The following is a 23,651-nucleotide window of genomic DNA, read 5'->3' as shown; positions in this document are numbered from 1 at the left end:
GTTATTTAAACATAACTCCATCCATCCAGCCATCCATTTTCTTCCGCTTATCCGAGGTCGGGTTGCGGGGGCTGCAGCCTAAGCAGGGAAGCCCAGACTTTCCTCTCCCCAGCCACTTCGTCCAGCTCCTCCCGGGGGATCCTGGGGCGTTCCAGGCCAGCCGGGAGAGATAAGCTTCCCGTTTCCTGGGTCTTCCTGGGCCTCCTACCGGTCGGACGTGCCCGAAACACCTCCCTAGGGAGGCGTTCGGGTGGCATCCTGACCAGATGCCCGAACCACCTCATCTGGCTCCTCTCGAAATGGAGGAGCAATGGCTTTACTTTGAGCTCCTCCCGGATGACAGAGCTTCTCACTATCTCTAAGGGAGAGCCCGCCACCCGGCGGAGGAAACTCATTTCGGCCGCTTGTACCCGTGATTTTGTCCTTTTGGCCATGACACAAAGCTCATGACCATAGGTGAGGATGGGAACGTAGATCGAACCGGTAAATCGAGAGCTTTGCCTTCCGGCTCAGCTCCTTCTTCACCACAACGGATCAATACAGCGTCCGCATTACTGAAGACGCCGCACCGTTCCGCCTGTCGATCTCACGATCCACTCTTCCCTCACTCGTGAACAAGACTCTGAGGTCCTTGAACTCCTCCACTTGGGGCAAGATCTCCTCCCCAACCCGGAGATGGCACTCCACCCTTTTCCGGGCGAGAACCATGGACTCGGACTTGGAGGTGCTGATTCACATCCCAGTCACTTCACACTCGTCTGCGAACCGATCCAGTGAGGGTTGAAGATCTTGGCCAGATTAAGCCATCAGGACCACATCATCTGCAAATAGCAGAGACCTAATCCTGCAGACACCAAACCGGATCCCCTCAACGCCCTGACTGCGCCTAGAAATTCTGTCCATAAAGGTTATGAACAGAATCGGTGACAAAGGGCAGCCTTGGCGGAGTCCAACCCTCACTGGAAACGGGTCCGACTTACTGCCGGCAATGCGGACCAAGCTCTGACTCTTGCAAAGGGAGCGAACCGCCACAATAAGACAGTCCGTTACCCCATACTCTCTAAGCACTCCCCACAGGACTTCCAGGGGTAAATGGTCGAATGCCTTCTCCAAGTCCATAAAGCACATGTAGACTGGTTGGGCAAACTCCCATGCACCCTCAAGGACCCTGCCGAGAGTATAAAGCTGGTCCGCAGTTCCACGACCAGGACGTAAACCACACTGTTCCTCCTGAATCCGAGGTTCGACTATCCGGCGTAGCCTCTTCTCCAGTACACATGAATAGACCTTACCGGGAAGACTGAGGAGTGTGATCTCACGATTGTTGAAACACACCCTCTGGTTCCCCTTCTTAAAGAGAGGAACCACCACCCCGGTCTCCCAATCCAGAAGTACCGCCCCCGATGTCCACGAGATGTTGCAGAGTCTTGTCAACCAAGACAGCCCCACAGCATCCAGAGCCTTAAGGAACTCCGGACGGATCTCATCCACCCCCAGGGCGTTGCCATTGAGGAGCTTTTTAACTACCTTGGCATCCTCAGCCCCAGAAATAGGAGAGCCCACCACAGATTCCCCAGGCAATGCTTCCGCATAGGAAGACATGTTGGTGGGATTAAGGAGGTCTTCGAAGTATTCCCTCCACCGATCAATAACAGCTGCAGTAGAGGTCAGCAGCGCACCATCCTCACCATACACGGTGTTACAGTGCACTGCTGCCCCCCCTTGAGCCGGCGGATGGTGGTCCAGAATCGCTTCGAAGCCGTCTGGAAGTCGTTTTCCATGGCTTCTCCAAATTCCTCCCATGTCCGAGTTTTTGCCTCTGCGACCGCTGAAGCCGCACTTCGCTTGGCCTGTCGGCTGCCTCTGGAGTCCCATGAGCCAAAAGGACCCGATAGGCTCTTTCTTCAGCTTGACGGCATCCCTCACTGCTGGTGTCCACCAGCGGGTTCTAGGATTACCGCCACGACAGGCACCAAACTCCTTGCGGCCACAGCTCCAATCAGCCGGCTCGACAAGAGAGGCACGGAACATGGTCCACTCAGACTCAATGTCCAGCGCCTCCCTCGTGACATGTTCAAAGTTCTTCCGGAGGCGTTCCCAGCAAACCCTCACAATGCGTTTGGGCCTGCCAGGTCTGTCAGGCATCCTCCCCCACCATCGCAGCCAACTCACCACCAGGTGGTGATCGGTAGAAAGCTCCGCCCCTCTCTTCACCCGAGTGTCCAAAACATGAGACCGCAAATCCAATGACACAACTACAAAATCGATCATGGAACTGCGGCCTAGGGTGTCCTGGTGCCAAGTGCACATATGGACACCCTTATGTTTGAACTTGGTGTTTGTTATTGACAATGTGTGACGAGCACAAAAGTCCAATAACAAAACACCACTCGGGTTCAGATCCGGGCGGCCATTCTTCCCAATCACGCCTCTCCAGGTTTCACTGTTGTTGCCAAGATGAGCGTTGAAGGCCCCCTGTAGAACGAGGGAATCACCCGGTGGAGCACTTTCCAGTACTCCCTCGAGTGAATCCAAAAAGGGTGGGTACTCTGAGCTGCCGTTTGGCGCGTAAGGCCAAACAACAGTCAGGACCCGTCCCCCCACCCGAAGGCGGAGGAAAGCTACCCACTGGTCCACTGGGTTGAACTCCAACGTGCAGGCTTTGAGCCGGGGGGCAACAAGAATTGCCACCCGAGCCCGTCGCCTCTCAACGCAAGCATTATAACTCCAAAACAACAAATGCTAATAATGCTTGGAAAAATGTATCTTTGTTAATTTTACTAGAATAATAATCTTTTGTAAGGTTTGCAGACACAAGTTTGTTTTTTTTTACTCAATATGACAGTATAACTGTCATACTAAATATGAAAGTTGTATAAACATATCTCCAAAACCAAACATGCAATCCATCTAAAGATGCCTGTAATATTGAATCTATGAAAAATAGTTTTTTTACTCAATATGACAGTATAACTGTCATACTAAATCCATCCATTTTCTTCCGCTTATCCGAGGTCGGGTTGCGGGGGCAGCAGCCTAAGCAGAGAAGCCCCAGCCACTTTGTCCAGCTCTTCTCGGGGGATCCCGAGGCGTTCCCAGGCCAGCCTGAGACATAGTCTTCCCAATGTGTCCTGGGTCTTCCCCGTGGCCTTCCTTGCCCTAACGAAAAAAGCAATAAAAATGTATTCAAACATGTGAAATGTCTAAAAATGCCTGTAATATTGAATCTATGTGAGTACAAAAATTTGGTTTTACACATAATAACAGTATAACTGCCACATTCAATATGACAGTTATTTAAACATATTTCCTAAACCACACATGAAAAATGTCTAATAATGCCTGGAAAACATTATTTTTGTGAGTTTTACTGGAAAAACATAGTTTGTAATGTTTGTAAAGACACAAGTTAGTTTTACTCAAGATGACAGTATAACTGTCATAATACATATGAAAGTTATATAAACATAATTCCAAAACCAAACATGCATTATGTCTAAAAATACCTGTAAAATTGTATCCATGTGAGTTTTACTAGAATCATTTTTTGTTGTCGTTACTAAATCCATCCATTTTCTTCCGCTTAACCAAGGTCGGGTTGCGGGGGCAGCAGCCTAAACAGAGAAGCCCAGACTTCCCTCTCCCCAGCCACTTCTTCCAGCTCTTCTCGGGGGATCCCGAAGCGTTCCCAGGCCAGCTGGCTGGGTTGAACTCCAACGTGCAGGCTTTGAGCCGGGGGGCAACAAGAATTGCCACCCGAGCCCGTCGCCTCTCAACGCAAGCATTATAACTCCAAAACAACAAATGCTAATAATGCTTGGAAAAATGTATCTTTGTTAATTTTACTAGAATAATAATCTTTTGTAAGGTTTGCAGACACAAGTTTGTTTTTTTTTACTCAATATGACAGTATAACTGTCATACTAAATATGAAAGTTGTATAAACATATCTCCAAAACCAAACATGCAATCCATCTAAAGATGCCTGTAATATTGAATCTATGAAAAATAGTTTTTTTACTCAATATGACAGTATAACTGTCATACTAAATCCATCCATTTTCTTCCGCTTATCCGAGGTCGGGTTGCGGGGGCAGCAGCCTAAGCAGAGAAGCCCCAGCCACTTTGTCCAGCTCTTCTCGGGGGATCCCGAGGCGTTCCCAGGCCAGCCTGAGACATAGTCTTCCCAATGTGTCCTGGGTCTTCCCCGTGGCCTTCCTTGCCCTAATGAAAAAAGCAATAAAAATGTATTCAAACATGTGAAATGTCTAAAAATGCCTGTAATATTGAATCTATGTGAGTACAAAAATTTGGTTTTACACATAATAACAGTATAACTGCCACATTCAATATGACAGTTATTTAAACATATTTCCTAAACCACACATGAAAAATGTCTAATAATGCCTGGAAAACATTATTTTTGTGAGTTTTACTGGAAAAACATAGTTTGTAATGTTTGTAAAGACACAAGTTAGTTTTACTCAAGATGACAGTATAACTGTCATAATACATATGAAAGTTATATAAACATAATTCCAAAACCAAACATGCATTATGTCTAAAAATACCTGTAAAATTGTATCCATGTGAGTTTTACTAGAATCATTTTTTGTTGTCGTTACTAAATCCATCCATTTTCTTCCGCTTAACCAAGGTCGGGTTGCGGGGGCAGCAGCCTAAACAGAGAAGCCCAGACTTCCCTCTCCCCAGCCACTTCTTCCAGCTCTTCTCGGGGGATCCTGAGGCGTTCCCAGGCCAGCCGGGAGACATAATCTTCCCAATGTGTCCTGGGTCTTCCCCGTGGCCTCCTGCCGGTCGGACTTGCCCTAAACACCTCCCTCGGGAGGCGTTCGGGTGGCATCCTGAGCAGATGCCCGAACCACCTCATCTGGCTCCTCTCAATGTGGAGGAGCAGCGCTTTACTCTGAGTTCCTCCCGGATGACAGAGCTTCGGGAGAGACCCGCCACCCGGCAGAGGAAACTCAATTTGGCTGCTTGTCTTTGATATTGTCTTTTCGGTCATAACCATGACCATGGGTGCAGGATGGGAATGTAGATCGACCGGTAAATTTAGAGCTTTTAATTCTGGCTCAGCTCCTTCTTCACCACAATGGATCGATATAGCGTCCTCATTACTGAAGACGCCGCACCGATCCGCCTGTGGATCTCATGATCCACTCTTCCCTCACTCGTGAACAAGACTCCTAGGTACTTGAACTCCTCCACTTGGGGCCATCTAGTATGTGCCATCGCCTCCTCAACCTGGAAATGGCACCCCACCCTTTACCGGGCGAGAACCATGGACTCGGACTTGGAGGTGCTGATTCTCATCCCAGTCGCTTCATACTCGGCCATCCAATGGAGATCCTGGCCAGTTGAAGCCATCAGGACCACATCAACTGCAAAAAGCAGAGACCTAATCCTGCAACCACCAAACCGGATCCCCTCAACGCCATGACTGCAATTCTGTCCATAAAAGTTAACAACAGAATCGGTGACAAAGGGCAGCCTTGGTGGACCAAGGCTGCCCTACACTGATCATACAGGGAGCGACCCGCCACAATAAGACAGTCCGATACCCCATACTCTTGTCTTTGAGCCGGGGGGACAACAAGAATTGCCACCCCAGCCTCTCATTGCTTGCAACGCCATAGTGGAAGAGAGTCCAGCCCCTCTCGAGAGAACAGGTTCCTGTGCGTCGAAGTGAGTCCAACTATATCTAGCCGGAACTTATCCATCTCGCACACCAGCTCAGGCTCCTTCCCTCCCAGCGAGGTGACATTTCACGTCAGAAGAGCTAGCTTATGTAGCCGATGATCGGACCGCCAAGTGCCCTGCCTTTGGCTGCCGCTCAGCTCACACTGCACCCGACCTCTATAACCCAGCCCATGAGTGGTGAGCCCATTGGAGGAGGGAACCACGTTGCTTCATTGAGCTGAGCCAGCCAACAGGCGCTCGCCATCGTGCCCCACCTCTGGGCCTGGCTCCACAGGGGAGCCACGGTGACCCGCATCCGGGCGAGGAAAAATCTAGGACCTCGATTTGTACTTTTCATAAAGGTCTTTGAGCTGCTCTTTGTCTGATCCCTCACCTAGGACCTATTTGTCTTGGGAGAGCCTATGAGGGGGCATAGAAGCCCACAGACAGCATAGCTCCTAGGATCAGTGGGCCCCGCAAACTCCTCTACCACGATAAGGTGGCGGCTCAGAAAGGAGGTTATGTAAACATAACTCCAAAACCAAACATGCATTATGTCTAAAAATGCCTAAAATATTGTACCTGTGTGACTTTTACTAGAATGGGTTGTTTTTGTAAGGTTTGTAAATACAAACATTTGGTTTTACTCACTATGGTAAATGGGCTATACTTGTATAGCGCTTTTCTACCTTCAAGGTACACAAAGCGCTTTGACACTATTTTTACATTCATCCATTCACACACACATTCACACACTGATGGCGGAAGCTGGCATGCAAGGCCCTAACCACAACCCATCAGGAGCAAGGGTAAAGTGTCTCCCTCAAGGACACAACGGACGTGACGAGGTTGGTAGAAGGTGGGGATCGAACCAAGAACCCTCAGGTTGCTGGAACGGCCACTCTCCCAACTGCGCCACGCCTTCCCCATGTATACTGTCTCTGTCTCTGTATCTGACAGTTATTTAAACATAATTCCGAAACCACACATGCAAAATGGCTAATAAGAGAAATGTATCTTTGTGAGTTTTACTGGAAAAAAATATTTTGTAAGGTTTGCAAAGACACGTCTTTTCTTTTTTTTTTTTACTTAATATGACAGTATAACTGTCATACTAAATATGAAAAGTTATAAACCTAACTCCAAAACCAAACCTGCATTATGTCTAAAAATGCCTGTAATATTGTATATTTGTGAATTTTACTAGAATCAGGAGGTTTTAAGGTTTAAAAATGCAAAAATTAGGTTTTACTCATAATGACAGTATAACTGCCACAAGCAATATGACAGTTATTTAAAAACTCCTAATCCACACAAGCAAAATGGCTATTGATGCCTGAAATACTGCATCCTTAGGAGTTTTCCTCGAAACATAAGCTTTTTTAAATCTTGCAAACACAAAAAGTAGTTTTTTACTCAATATGACAGTAATGTTCTTAAAATCCTGAGATAATGCGAAAAAAGCCATAAAAATGTATTCAATCATAATTTCTAAACTAAACATACAAAATGTGTAAAAATGCCTGTATTATTGAATCCATGTGAGTTTTACTAGAATCAGTTGTTTTAGTGAAGTTTGCAAAAACAAAAATTAGGTTTTCTCTTTATGAAAGTAAACTGTCACACTCAATATGACATGTATTTAATCATAACTCCTAAACTACACATGCAAAAGTCTAATGATGCCTCAAATAATGCATTCTACGGAGTTTTACTCGAAACATATGCTTTTTCAAATCTTGCAAACAAAAAGTAGCTTTTTACTCAATATGACAGTAATATTCCTAAAATACTGAGATAATGCGGAAAAAAGCAATGAAAATATATTCAATCATATTTCCTAAACCAAACATGCAAAATGTGTAAAAATGCCTGTAATATTGAATCCATGTGAGTTTTACTAGATTAGGTTGTATTTGAAATTTTTGCAAATACAAAAATTAGGTTTTTTTCACCATGACAATGTACACTCAATATGACAGTAAATTAAACATAACTCCTAAACTACACTTAAAAATGAGCTAATGTTGCCTGAAATAATGGATCCTTGGGAGTTTTACTCGAAACATATGCTTTTTTTAAGGTTTGTAAACACAAAAAGTAGTTTTTACTCAATATGACAGTAATGTTCTTAAAATTCTGAGATAATGCGAAAAAAGCAATAAAAATGTATTCCAACATAATTCCTAAACCAACAATGCAAAATGTCTAAAAATGCCAGTAATATTAAATCCATGTGAGTTTCACTAGAATCAGTTGTTTTAGTAAGGTTTGCAAAAGCAAAAATTAGGTTTTACTCTTTATGAAAGTAAACTGTCACACTCAATATGACAATCTTTTAATCATAACTCCTAAACCCCTCATGCAAAATGGCTAATAATGTTTAAAATAATAGTTCCTTGGGAGTTTACCTCGAAACATATGCTTTCTTAAGGCTTGCAAACACAAAAAGTATTTTTTTACTCAATATGACAGTAATGTTCTTAAAATCCTGAAATAATGCGAAAAAAGCCATAAAAATTTATTCAATCATAATTTCTAAAATAAACATGCAAAATGTGTAAAAATGCCTGTAATATTGAATCCATGTGAGTTTTACTAGAATCAGTTGTTTTAGTGAAGTTTGCAAAAACAAAAATTAGGTTTTACTCTTTATGAAAGTAAACTGTCACACTCAATATGACAATTTTTTAATCACAACTCCTAAACTACTCATGCAAAATGGCTAATAATGTTTGAAATAATGGATCCTTGGGAGTTTTCCTCGAAACATATGCTTTCTTAAGGCTTGCAAACACAAAAAGTATTTTTTACTCAATATGACAGTAATGTTCTTAAAATCCTGAGATAATGCAAAAAAATCAATAAAAATGTATTCAATCATAATTTCAAACTTAAACATGCAAAATGTGTAAAACTGCCTGTATTATTGATTCCAAGTGAGTTTTCCTAGAATCAGTTGTTTTAGTGAAGTTTGCAAAAACAAAAATTAGGTTTTACTCTTTATGAAAGTAAACTGTCACACTCAATATGACAGTTTTTTAATCATAACTCCTAAACTACTCATTGAAAAGGGCTAATAATGTTTGAAATAATGGATTCTTGGGAGTTTTCCTCGAAACATATGCTTTCTTAAGGCTTGCAAACACAAAAAGTATTTTTTTACTCAATATGACAGTAATGTTCCTAAAATCCTGAGATAATGCGAAAAAAGCCATAAAAATGTATTCAACCATAATTTCTAAACTAAACATGCAAAATGTGTAAAAATGCCTGTATTATTGATTCCATGTGAGTTTTACTAGAATCAGTTGTTTTAGTGAAGTTTGCAAAAACAAAAATTAGGTTTTACTCTTTATGAAAGTAAACTGTCACACTCAATATGACAGTTTTTTAATCATAACTCCTAAACTACTCATGCAAAAGGGCTAATAATGTTTGAAATAATGGATTCTTGGGAGTTTTCCTCGAAACATATGCTTTCTTAAGGCTTGCAAACACAAAAAGTATGTTTTTACTCAATATGACAGTAATGTTCCTAAAATCCTGAGATTATGCGAAAAAAGCCATAAAAATGTATTCAATCATAATTTCTAAAATAAACATGCAAAATGTGTAAAAATGCCTGTATTATTGAATCCATGTGAGTTTTACTAGAATCAGTTGTTTTAGTGAAGTTTGCAAAAACAAAAATTTGGTTTTACTCTTTATGAAAAACTGTCACACTCAATATGACAGTTTTTTAATCATAACTCCTAAACTATTCATGAAAAATGGCTAATGTTTGAAATAATGGATTCTTGGGAGTTTTCCGAAACATATGCTTTCTTAAGGCTTGCAAACACAAAAAGTATTTTTTTTTACTCCATATGACAGTAATGTTCTTAAAATCCTGAGATAATGCGAAAAAAGCCATAAAAATGTAATCAATCATAATTTCTAAACTAAAGATGCAAAATGTGTAAAAATGCCTGTATTATTGAATCCATGTGAGTTTTACTAGAATCAGTTGTTTTAGTGAAGTTTGCAAAAGCAAAAATTAGGTTTTACTCTTTATGAAAGTAAACTGTCACACTCAATATGACAATCTTTTAATCATAACTCCTAAACCCCTCATGCAAAATGGCTAATAATGTTTAAAATAATAGTTCCTTGGGAGTTTACCTCGAAACATATGCTTTCTTAAGGCTTGCAAACACAAAAAGTATTTTTTTACTCAATATGACAGTAATGTTCTTAAAATCCTGAAATAATGCGAAAAAAGCCATAAAAATTTATTCAATCATAATTTCTAAAATAAACATGCAAAATGTGTAAAAATGCCTGTAATATTGAATCCATGTGAGTTTTACTAGAATCAGTTGTTTTAGTGAAGTTTGCAAAAACAAAAATTAGGTTTTACTCTTTATGAAAGTAAACTGTCACACTCAATATGACAATTTTTTAATCACAACTCCTAAACTACTCATGCAAAATGGCTAATAATGTTTGAAATAATGGATCCTTGGGAGTTTTCCTCGAAACATATGCTTTCTTAAGGCTTGCAAACACAAAAAGTATTTTTTACTCAATATGACAGTAATGTTCTTAAAATCCTGAGATAATGCAAAAAAATCAATAAAAATGTATTCAATCATAATTTCAAACTTAAACATGCAAAATGTGTAAAACTGCCTGTATTATTGATTCCAAGTGAGTTTTCCTAGAATCAGTTGTTTTAGTGAAGTTTGCAAAAACAAAAATTAGGTTTTACTCTTTATGAAAGTAAACTGTCACTCAATATGACAGTTTTTTAATCATAACTCCTAAACTACTCATTGAAAAGGGCTAATAATGTTTGAAATAATGGATTCTTGGGAGTTTTCCTCGAAACATATGCTTTCTTAAGGCTTGCAAACACAAAAAGTATTTTTTTACTCAATATGACAGTAATGTTCCTAAAATCCTGAGATAATGCGAAAAAAGCCATAAAAATGTATTCAACCATAATTTCTAAACTAAACATGCAAAATGTGTAAAAATGCCTGTATTATTGATTCCATGTGAGTTTTACTAGAATCAGTTGTTTTAGTGAAGTTTGCAAAAACAAAAATTAGGTTTTACTCTTTATGAAAGTAAACTGTCACACTCAATATGACAGTTTTTTTAATCATAACTCCTAAACTACTCATGCAAAAGGGCTAATAATGTTTGAAATAATGGATTCTTGGGAGTTTTCCTCGAAACATATGCTTTCTTAAGGCTTGCAAACACAAAAAGTATGTTTTTACTCAATATGACAGTAATGTTCCTAAAATCCTGAGATTATGCGAAAAAAGCCATAAAAATGTATTCAATCATAATTTCTAAAATAAACATGCAAAATGTGTAAAAATGCCTGTATTATTGAATCCATGTGAGTTTTACTAGAATCAGTTGTTTTAGTGAAGTTTGCAAAAACAAAAATTTGGTTTTACTCTTTATGAAAAACTGTCACACTCAATATGACAGTTTTTTAATCATAACTCCTAAACTATTCATGAAAAATGGCTAATGTTTGAAATAATGGATTCTTGGGAGTTTTCCGAAACATATGCTTTCTTAAGGCTTGCAAACACAAAAAGTATTTTTTTTTACTCCATATGACAGTAATGTTCTTAGAATCCTGAGATAATGCGAAAAAAGCCATAAAAATGTAATCAATCATAATTTCTAAACTAAAGATGCAAAATGTGTAAAAATGCCTGTATTATTGAATCCATGTGAGTTTTATTAGAATCAGTTGTTTTAGTGAAGTTTGCAAAAACAAAAATTAGGTTTTACTCTTTATGAAAGTAAACTGTCACACTCGATATGACAGTTTTTTAATCATAACTCCTAAACTACTCATGCAAAATGGCTAATAATGTTTAAAATAATAGTTCCTTGGGAGTTTTCCTCGAAACATATGCTTTCTTAAGGCTTGCAAACACAAAAAGTATTTTTTTACTCAATATGACAGTAATGTTCTTAAAAACCTGAGATAATGCGAAAAAAGCCATAAAAATGTATTCAATCATAATTTCTAAAATAAACATGCAAAATGTGTAAAAATGCCTGTATTATTGAATCCACGTGAGTTTTACTAGAACCAGTTGTTTTAGTGAAGTTTGCAAAAACAAAAATTAGGTTTTACTCTTTATGAAAGTAAACTGTCACACTCAATATGACAGTTTTTTAATCATAACTCCTAAACTACTCATGCAAAAGGGCTAATAATGTTTGAAATAATGGATTCTTGGGAGTTTTCCTCGAAACATATGCTTTCTTAAGGCTTGCAAACACAAAAAGTATGTTTTTACTCAATATGACAGTAATGTTCCTAAAATCCTGAGATTATGCGAAAAAAGCCATAAAAATGTATTCAATCATAATTTCTAAAATAAACATGCAAAATGTCTAAAAATGCCAGTAATATTAAATCCATGTGAGTTTCACTAGAATCAGTTGTTTTAGTGAAGTTTGCAAAAACAAAAATTAGGTTTTACTCTTTATGAAAGTAAACTGTCACACTCAATATGACAGTTTTTTAATCATAAATCCTAAACTATTCATGCAAAATGGCTAATGTTTGAAATAATGGATTCTTGGGAGTTTTCCTCGAAACATATGCTTTTTTAAGGCTTGCAAACACAAAAAGTATTTTTTTTACTCAATATGACAGTAATGTTCTTAAAATCCTGAGATAATGCGAAAAAAGCCATAAAAATGTATTCAATCATAATTTCTAAACTAAACATGCAAAATGTGTAAAAATGCCTGTATTATTGAATCCATGTGAGTGTTACTAGAATCAGTTGTTTTAGTGAAGTTTGCAAAAACAAAAATTAGGTTTTACTCTTTGTGAAAGTAAACTGTCACACTCAATATGACAGTTTTTTAATCATAACTCCTAAACTACTCATGCAAAATGGCTAATAATGTTTAAAATAATGGATCCTTGGGAGTTTTCCTTGAAACATATGCTTTCTTAAGGCTTGCAAACACAAAAAGTATTTTTTGTACTCAATATGACAGTAATGTTCTTAAAATTCTGAGATAATGCGAAAAAAGCAATAAAAATGTATTCCAACATAATTCCTAAACCAACAATGCAAAATGTCTAAAAATGCCAGTAATATTAAATCCATGTGAGTTTCACTAGAATCAGTTGTTTTAATAAGGTTTGCAAAAGCAAAAATTAGGTTTTACTCTTTATGAATGTAAACTGTCACACTCAATATGACAACTTTTTAATCATAACTCCTAAACCACTCATGCAAAATGGCTAATAATGTTTGAAATAATGGATTCTTGGGAGTTTTCCTCGAAACATATGCTTTCTTAAGGCTTGCAAACACAAAAAGTATTTTTTTTACTCAATATGACAGTAATGTTCTTAAAATCCTGAGATAATGCGAAAAAAGCCATAAAAATGTATTTAATCATAATTTCTAAACTAAACATGCAAAATGTGTAAAAATGCCTGTATTATTGAATCCATGTGAGTTTTACTAGAATCAGTAGTTTTAGTAAAGTTTGCAAAAACAAAAATTAGGTTTTACTCTTTATGAAAGTAAACTGTCACACTCAATATGACAATTTTTTAATCACAACTCCTAAACTACTCATGCAAAATGGCTAATAATGTTTGAAATAATGGATCCTTGGGAGTTATCCTCGAAACATATGCTTTCTTAAGGCTTGCAAACACAAAAAGTATTTTTTACTCAATATGACAGTAATGTTCTTAAAATCCTGAGATAATGCAAAAAAAGCAATAAAAATGTATTCAATCATAATTTCAAACTTAAACATGCAAAATGTGTAAAACTGCCTGTATTATTGATTCCAAGTGAGTTTTCCTAGAATCAGTTGTTTTAGTGAAGTTTGCAAAAACAAAAATTAGGTTTTACTCTTTATGAAAGTAAACTGTCACACTCAATATGACAGTTTTTTAATCATAACTCCTAAACTACTCATTGAAAAGGGCTAATGTTTGAAATAATGGATTCTTGGGAGTTTTCCTCGAAACATATGCTTTCTTAAGGCTTGCAAACACAAAAAGTATTTTTTTACTCAATATGACAGTAATGTTCTTAAAATCCTGAGGTAATGCGAAAAAAGCCATAAAAATGTATTCAATCATAATTTCTAAACTAAACATGCAAAATGTGTAAAAATGCCTGTATTATTGAATCCATGTGAGTTTTACTAGAACCAGTTGTTTTAGTGAAGTTTGCAAAAACAAAAATTTGGTTTTACTCTCTATGAAAGTAAACTGTCACACTCAATATGACAGTTTTTTAATCATAACTCCTAAACTACTCATGCAAAATGGCTAATAATGTTTAAAATAATAGTTCCTTGGGAGTTTTCCTCGAAACATATGCTTTCTTAAGGCTTGCAAACACAAAAAGTATTTTTTTACTCAATATGACAGTAATGTTCTTAAAAACCTGAGATAATGCGAAAAAAGCAATAAAAATGTATTCAATCATAATTTCTAAAATAAACATGCAAAATGTGTAAAAATGCCTGTATTATTGAATCCACGTGAGTTTTACTAGAATCAGTTGTTTTAGTGAAGTTTGCAAAAACAAAAATTAGGTTTTACTCTTTATGAAAGTAAACTGTCACACTCAATATGACAGTTTTTTTAATCATAAATCCTAAGCTATTCATGCAAAATGGCTAATAATGTTTGAAATAATGGATTCTTGGGAGTTTTCCTCGAAACATATGCTTTTTTAAGGCTTGCAAACACAAAAAGTATTTTTTTTACTCAATATGACAGTAATGTTCTTAAAATCCTGAGATAATGCGAAAAAAGCCATAAAAATGTATTCAATCATAATTTCTAAACTAAACATGCAAAATGTGTAAAAATGCCTGTATTATTGAATCCATGTGAGTGTTACTAGAATCAGTTGTTTTAGTGAAGTTTGCAAAAACAAAAATTAGGTTTTACTCTTTGTGAAAGTAAACTGTCACACTCAATATGACAGTTTTTTAATCATAACTCCTAAACTACTCATGCAAAATGGCTAATAATGTTTGAAATAATGGATCCTTGGAAGTTTTCCTTGAAACATATGCTTTCTTAAGGCTTGCAAACACAAAAAGTATTTTTTGTACTCAATATGACAGTAATGTTCTTAAAATTCTGAGATAATGCGAAAAAAGCAATAAAAATGTATTCCAACATAATTCCTAAACCAACAATGCAAAATGTCTAAAAATGCCAGTAATATTAAATCCATGTGAGTTTCACTAGAATCAGTTGTTTTAATAAGGTTTGCAAAAGCAAAAATTAGGTTTTACTCTTTATGAATGTAAACTGTCACACTCGATATGACAGTTTTTTAATCATAACTCCTAAACTACTCATGCAAAATGGCTAATAATGTTTAAAATAATAGTTCCTTGGGAGTTTACCTCGAAACATATGCTTTCTTAAGGCTTGCAAACACAAAAAGTATTTTTTTACTCAATATGACAGTAATGTTCTTAAAAACCTGAGATAATGCGAAAAAAGCCATAAAAATGTATTCAATCATAATTTCTAAAATAAACATGCAAAATGTGTAAAAATGCCTGTATTATTGAATCCACGTGAGTTTTACTAGAACCAGTTGTTTTAGTGAAGTTTGCAAAAACAAAAATTAGGTTTTACTCTTTATGAAAGTAAACTGTCACACTCAATATGACAGTTTTTTAATCATAACTCCTAAACTACTCATGCAAAAGGGCTAATAATGTTTGAAATAATGGATTCTTGGGAGTTTTCCTCGAAACATATGCTTTCTTAAGGCTTGCAAACACAAAAAGTATGTTTTTACTCAATATGACAGTAATGTTCCTAAAATCCTGAGATTATGCGAAAAAAGCCATAAAAATGTATTCAATCATAATTTCTAAAATAAACATGCAAAATGTCTAAAAATGCCAGTAATATTAAATCCATGTGAGTTTCACTAGAATCAGTTGTTTTAGTGAAGTTTGCAAAAACAAAAATTAGGTTTTACTCTTTATGAAACTGTCACACTCAATATGACAGTTTTTTAATCATAAATCCTAAACTATTCATGCAAAATGGCTAATGTTTGAAATAATGGATTCTTGGGAGTTTTCCTCGAAACATATGCTTTTTTAAGGCTTGCAAACACAAAAAGTATTTTTTTTACTCAATATGACAGTAATGTTCTTAAAATCCTGAGATAATGCGAAAAAAGCCATAAAAATGTATTCAATCATAATTTCTAAACTAAACATGCAAAATGTGTAAAAATGCCTGTATTATTGAATCCATGTGAGTGTTACTAGAATCAGTTGTTTTAGTGAAGTTTGCAAAAACAAAAATTAGGTTTTACTCTTTGTGAAAGTAAACTGTCACACTCAATATGACAGTTTTTTAATCATAACTCCTAAACTACTCATGCAAAATGGCTAATAATGTTTGAAATAATGGATCCTTGGGAGTTTTCCTCGAAACATATGCTTTCTTAAGGCTTGCAAACACAAAAAGTATTTTTTACTCAATATGACAGTAATGTTCTTAAAATCCTGAGATAATGCAAAAAAAGCAATAAAAATGTATTCAATCATAATTTCAAACTTAAACATGCAAAATGTGTAAAACTGCCTGTATTATTGATTCCAAGTGAGTTTTCCTAGAATCAGTTGTTTTAGTGAAGTTTGCAAAAACAAAAATTAGGTTTTACTCTTTATGAAAGTAAACTGTCACACTCAATATGACAGTTTTTTAATCATAACTCCTAAACTACTCATTGAAAAGGGCTAATGTTTGAAATAATGGATTCTTGGGAGTTTTCCTCGAAACATATGCTTTCTTAAGGCTTGCAAACACAAAAAGTATTTTTTTACTCAATATGACAGTAATGTTCTTAAAATCCTGAGGTAATGCGAAAAAAGCCATAAAAATGTATTCAATCATAATTTCTAAACTAAACATGCAAAATGTGTAAAAATGCCTGTATTATTGAATCCATGTGAGTTTTACTAGAACCAGTTGTTTTAGTGAAGTTTGCAAAAACAAAAATTTGGTTTTACTCTCTATGAAAGTAAACTGTCACACTCAATATGACAGTTTTTTAATCATAACTCCTAAACTACTCATGCAAAATGGCTAATAATGTTTAAAATAATAGTTCCTTGGGAGTTTTCCTCGAAACATATGCTTTCTTAAGGCTTGCAAACACAAAAAGTATTTTTTTACTCAATATGACAGTAATGTTCTTAAAAACCTGAGATAATGCGAAAAAAGCAATAAAAATGTATTCAATCATAATTTCTAAAATAAACATGCAAAATGTGTAAAAATGCCTGTATTATTGAATCCACGTGAGTTTTACTAGAATCAGTTGTTTTAGTGAAGTTTGCAAAAACAAAAATTAGGTTTTACTCTTTATGAAAGTAAACTGTCACACTCAATATGACAGTTTTTTTAATCATAAATCCTAAGCTATTCATGCAAAATGGCTAATAATGTTTGAAATAATGGATTCTTGGGAGTTTTCCTCGAAACATATGCTTTTTTAAGGCTTGCAAACACAAAAAGTATTTTTTTTACTCAATATGACAGTAATGTTCTTAAAATCCTGAGATAATGCGAAAAAAGCCATAAAAATGTATTCAATCATAATTTCTAAACTAAACATGCAAAATGTGTAAAAATGCCTGTATTATTGAATCCATGTGAGTGTTACTAGAATCAGTTGTTTTAGTGAAGTTTGCAAAAACAAAAATTAGGTTTTACTCTTTGTGAAAGTAAACTGTCACACTCAATATGACAGTTTTTTAATCATAACTCCTAAACTACTCATGCAAAATGGCTAATAATGTTTGAAATAATGGATCCTTGGAAGTTTTCCTTGAAACATATGCTTTCTTAAGGCTTGCAAACACAAAAAGTATTTTTTGTACTCAATATGACAGTAATGTTCTTAAAATTCTGAGATAATGCGAAAAAAGCAATAAAAATGTATTCCAACATAATTCCTAAACCAACAATGCAAAATGTCTAAAAATGCCAGTAATATTAAATCCATGTGAGTTTCACTAGAATCAGTTGTTTTAATAAGGTTTGCAAAAGCAAAAATTAGGTTTTACTCTTTATGAATGTAAACTGTCACACTCGATATGACAGTTTTTTAATCATAACTCCTAAACTACTCATGCAAAATGGCTAATAATGTTTAAAATAATAGTTCCTTGGGAGTTTACCTCGAAACATATGCTTTCTTAAGGCTTGCAAACACAAAAAGTATTTTTTTACTCAATATGACAGTAATGTTCTTAAAAACCTGAGATAATGCGAAAAAAGCCATAAAAATGTATTCAATCATAATTTCTAAAATAAACATGCAAAATGTGTAAAAATGCCTGTATTATTGAATCCACGTGAGTTTTACTAGAACCAGTTGTTTTAGTGAAGTTTGCAAAAACAAAAATTAGGTTTTACTCTTTATGAAAGTAAACTGTCACACTCAATATGACAGTTTTTTAATCATAACTCCTAAACTACTCATGCAAAAGGGCTAATAATGTTTGAAATAATGGATTCTTGGGAGTTTTCCTCGAAACATATGCTTTCTTAAGGCTTGCAAACACAAAAAGTATGTTTTTACTCAATATGACAGTAATGTTCCTAAAATCCTGAGATTATGCGAAAAAAGCCATAAAAATGTATTCAATCATAATTTCTAAAATAAACATGCAAAATGTCTAAAAATGCCAGTAATATTAAATCCATGTGAGTTTCACTAGAATCAGTTGTTTTAGTGAAGTTTGCAAAAACAAAAATTAGGTTTTACTCTTTATGAAACTGTCACACTCAATATGACAGTTTTTTAATCATAAATCCTAAACTATTCATGCAAAATGGCTAATGTTTGAAATAATGGATTCTTGGGAGTTTTCCTCGAAACATATGCTTTTTTAAGGCTTGCAAACACAAAAAGTATTTTTTTTACTCAATATGACAGTAATGTTCTTAAAATCCTGAGATAATGCGAAAAAAGCCATAAAAATGTATTCAATCATAATTTCTAAACTAAACATGCAAAATGTGTAAAAATGCCTGTATTATTGAATCCATGTGAGTGTTACTAGAATCAGTTGTTTTAGTGAAGTTTGCAAAAACAAAAATTAGGTTTTACTCTTTGTGAAAGTAAACTGTCACACTCAATATGACAGTTTTTTAATCATAACTCCTAAACTACTCATGCAAAATGGCTAATAATGTTTACAATAATGGATCCTTGGGAGTTTTCCTTGAAACATATGCTTTCTTAAGGCTTGCAAACACAAAAAGTATTTTTTGTACTCAATATGACAGTAATGTTCTTAAAATTCTGAGATAATGCGAAAAAAGCAATAAAAATGTATTCCAACATAATTCCTAAACCAACAATGCAAAATGTCTAAAAATGCCAGTAATATTAAATCCATGTGAGTTTCACTAGAATCAGTTGTTTTAATAAGGTTTGCAAAAGCAAAAATTAGGTTTTACTCTTTATGAATGTAAACTGTCACACTCAATATGACAACTTTTTAATCATAACTCCTAAACCACTCATGCAAAATGGCTAATAATGTTTGAAATAATGGATTCTTGGGAGTTTTCCTCGAAACATATGCTTTCTTAAGGCTTGCAAACACAAAAAGTATTTTTTTTACTCAATATGACAGTAATGTTCTTAAAATCCTGAGATAATGCGAAAAAAGCCATAAAAATGTATTTAATCATAATTTCTAAACTAAACATGCAAAATGTGTAAAAATGCCTGTATTATTGAATCCATGTGAGTTTTACTAGAATCAGTAGTTTTAGTAAAGTTTGCAAAAACAAAAATTAGGTTTTACTCTTTATGAAAGTAAACTGTCACATATGACAATTTTTTAATCACAACTCCTAAACTACTCATGCAAAATGGCTAATAATGTTTGAAATAATGGATCCTTGGGAGTTATCCTCGAAACATATGCTTTCTTAAGGCTTGCAAACACAAAAAGTATTTTTTACTCAATATGACAGTAATGTTCTTAAAATCCTGAGATAATGCAAAAAAAGCAATAAAAATGTATTCAATCATAATTTCAAACTTAAACATGCAAAATGTGTAAAACTGCCTGTATTATTGATTCCAAGTGAGTTTTCCTAGAATCAGTTGTTTTAGTGAAGTTTGCAAAAACAAAAATTAGGTTTTACTCTTTATGAAAGTAAACTGTCACACTCAATATGACAGTTTTTTAATCATAACTCCTAAACTACTCATTGAAAAGGGCTAATAATGTTTGAAATAATGGATTCTTGGGAGTTTTCCTCGAAACATATGCTTTCTTAAGGCTTGCAAACACAAAAAGTATTTTTTTACTCAATATGACAGTAATGTTCTTAAAATCCTGAGATAATGCGAAAAAAGCCATAAAAATGTATTCAATCATAATTTCTAAACTAAACATGCAAAATGTGTAAAAATGCCTGTATTATTGAATCCATGTGAGTTTTACTAGAATCAGTTGTTTTAGTGAAGTTTTCAAAAACAAAAATTAGGTTTTACTCTTTATGAAAGTAAACTGTCACACTCAATATGACAGTTTTTTAATCATAACTCCTAAACTACTCATGCAAAATGGCTAATAATGTTTGAAATAATGGATTCTTGGGAGTTTTCCTCGAAACATATGCTTTCTTAAGGCTTGCAAACACAAAAAGTATTTTTTTACTCAATATGACAGTAATGTTCTTAAAATCCTGAGATAATGCGAAAAAAGCCATAAAAATGTATTCAATCATAATTTCTAAACTAAACATGCAAAATGTGTAAAAATGCCTGTATTATTGAATCCATGTGAGTTTTACTAGAACCAGTTGTTTTAGTGAAGTTTGCAAAAACAAAAATTTGGTTTTACTCTCTATGAAAGTAAACTGTCACACTCAATATGACAGTTTTTTAATCATAACTCCTAAACTACTCATGCAAAATGGCTAATAATGTTTAAAATAATAGTTCCTTGGGAGTTTTCCTCGAAACATATGCTTTCTTAAGGCTTGCAAACACAAAAAGTATTTTTTTACTCAATATGACAGTAATGTTCTTAAAAACCTGAGATAATGCGAAAAAAGCCATAAAAATGTATTCAATCATAATTTCTAAAATAAACATGCAAAATGTGTAAAAATGCCTGTATTATTGAATCCACGTGAGTTTTACTAGAATCAGTTGTTTTAGTGAAGTTTGCAAAAACAAAAATTAGGTTTTACTCTTTATGAAAGTAAACTGTCACACTCAATATGACAGTTTTTTTAATCATAAATCCTAAACTATTCATGCAAAATGGCTAATAATGTTTGAAATAATGGATTCTTGGGAGTTTTCCTCGAAACATATGCTTTTTTAAGGCTTGCAAACACAAAAAGTATTTTTTTTACTCAATATGACAGTAATGTTCTTAAAATCCTGAGATAATGCGAAAAAAGCCATAAAAATGTATTCAATCATAATTTCTAAACTAAACATGCAAAATGTGTAAAAATGCCTGTATTATTGAATCCATGTGAGTGTTACTAGAATCAGTTGTTTTAGTGAAGTTTGCAAAAACAAAAATTTGGTTTTACTCTTTGTGAAAGTAAACTGTCACACTCAATATGACAGTTTTTTAATCATAACTCCTAAACTACTCATGCAAAATGGCTAATAATGTTTGAAATAATGGATCCTTGGGAGTTTTCCTTGAAACATATGCTTTCTTAAGGCTTGCAAACACAAAAAGTATTTTTTGTACTCAATATGACAGTAATGTTCTTAAAATTCTGAGATAATGCGAAAAAAGCAATAAAAATGTATTCCAACATAATTCCTAAACCAACAATGCAAAATGTCTAAAAATGCCAGTAATATTAAATCCATGTGAGTTTCACTAGAATCAGTTGTTTTAATAAGGTTTGCAAAAGCAAAAATTAGGTTTTACTCTTTATGAATGTAAACTGTCACACTCAATATGACAGTTTTTTAATCATAACTCCTAAACTACTCATGCAAAATGGCTAATAATGTTTAAAATAATAGTTCCTTGGGAGTTTTCCTCGAAACATATGCTTTCTTAAGGCTTGCAAACACAAAAAGTATTTTTTTACTCAATATGACAGTAATGTTCTTAAAAACCTGAGATAATGCGAAAAAAGCCATAAAAATGTATTCAATCATAATTTCTAAAATAAACATGCAAAATGTGTAAAAATGCCTGTATTATTGAATCCACGTGAGTTTTACTAGAACCAGTTGTTTTAGTGAAGTTTGCAAAAACAAAAATTAGGTTTTACTCTTTATGAAAGTAAACTGTCACACTCAATATGACAGTTTTTTAATCATAAATCCTAAACTATTCATGCAAAATGGCTAATAATGTTTGAAATAATGGATTCTTGGGAGTTTTCCTCGAAACATATGCTTTCTTAAGGCTTGCAAACACAAAAAGTATTTTTTTACTCAATATGACAGTAATGTTCTTAAAATCCTGAGATAATGCGAAAAAAGCCATAAAAATGTATTCAATCATAATTTCTAAACTAAACATGCAAAATGTGTAAAAATGCCTGTATTATTGAATCCATGTGAGTGTTACTAGAATCAGTTGTTTTAGTGAAGTTTGCAAAAACAAAAATTAGGTTTTACTCTTTGTGAAAGTAAACTGTCACACTCAATATGACAGTTTTTTAATCATAACTCCTAAACTACTCATGCAAAATGGCTAATAATGTTTGAAATAATGGATCCTTGGGAGTTTTCCTTGAAACATATGCTTTCTTAAGGCTTGCAAACACAAAAAGTATTTTTTGTACTCAATATGACAGTAATGTTCTTAAAATTCTGAGATAATGCGAAAAAAGCAATAAAAATGTATTCCAACATAATTCCTAAACCAACAATGCAAAATGTCTAAAAATGCCAGTAATATTAAATCCATGTGAGTTTCACTAGAATCAGTTGTTTTAATAAGGTTTGCAAAAGCAAAAATTAGGTTTTACTCTTTATGAATGTAAACTGTCACACTCAATATGACAAGTTTTTAATCATAACTCCTAAACCACTCATGCAAAATGGCTAATAATGTTTGAAATAATGGATTCTTGGGAGTTTTCCTCGAAACATATGCTTTCTTAAGGCTTGCAAACACAAAAAGTATTTTTTTTACTCAATATGACAGTAATGTTCTTAAAATCCTGAGATAATGCGAAAAAAGCCATAAAAATGTATTTAATCATAATTTCTAAACTAAACATGCAAAATGTGTAAAAATGCCTGTATTATTGAATCCATGTGAGTTTTACTAGAATCAGTAGTTTTAGTAAAGTTTGCAAAAACAAAAATTAGGTTTTACTCTTTATGAAAGTAAACTGTCACACTCAATATGACAATTTTTTAATCACAACTCCTAAACTACTCATGCAAAATGGCTAATAATGTTTGAAATAATGGATCCTTGGGAGTTATCCTCGAAACATATGCTTTCTTAAGGCTTGCAAACACAAAAAGTATTTTTTACTCAATATGACAGTAATGTTCTTAAAATCCTGAGATAATGCAAAAAAAGCAATAAAAATGTATTCAATCATAATTTCAAACTTAAACATGCAAAATGTGTAAAACTGCCTGTATTATTGATTCCAAGTGAGTTTTCCTAGAATCAGTTGTTTTAGTGAAGTTTGCAAAAACAAAAATTAGGTTTTACTCTTTATGAAAGTAAACTGTCACACTCAATATGACAGTTTTTTAATCATAACTCCTAAACTACTCATTGAAAAGGGCTAATAATGTTTGAAATAATGGATTCTTGGGAGTTTTCCTCGAAACATATGCTTTCTTAAGGCTTGCAAACACAAAAAGTATTTTTTTACTCAATATGACAGTAATGTTCCTTAAATCCTG

Source organism: Nerophis lumbriciformis, linkage group LG25 (genome assembly GCF_033978685.3).
Source record: "Nerophis lumbriciformis linkage group LG25, RoL_Nlum_v2.1, whole genome shotgun sequence".
In the NCBI taxonomy this organism is placed as follows: domain Eukaryota; kingdom Metazoa; phylum Chordata; class Actinopteri; order Syngnathiformes; family Syngnathidae; genus Nerophis; species Nerophis lumbriciformis.
Note: the sequence above shows the minus strand (reverse complement) of the source record.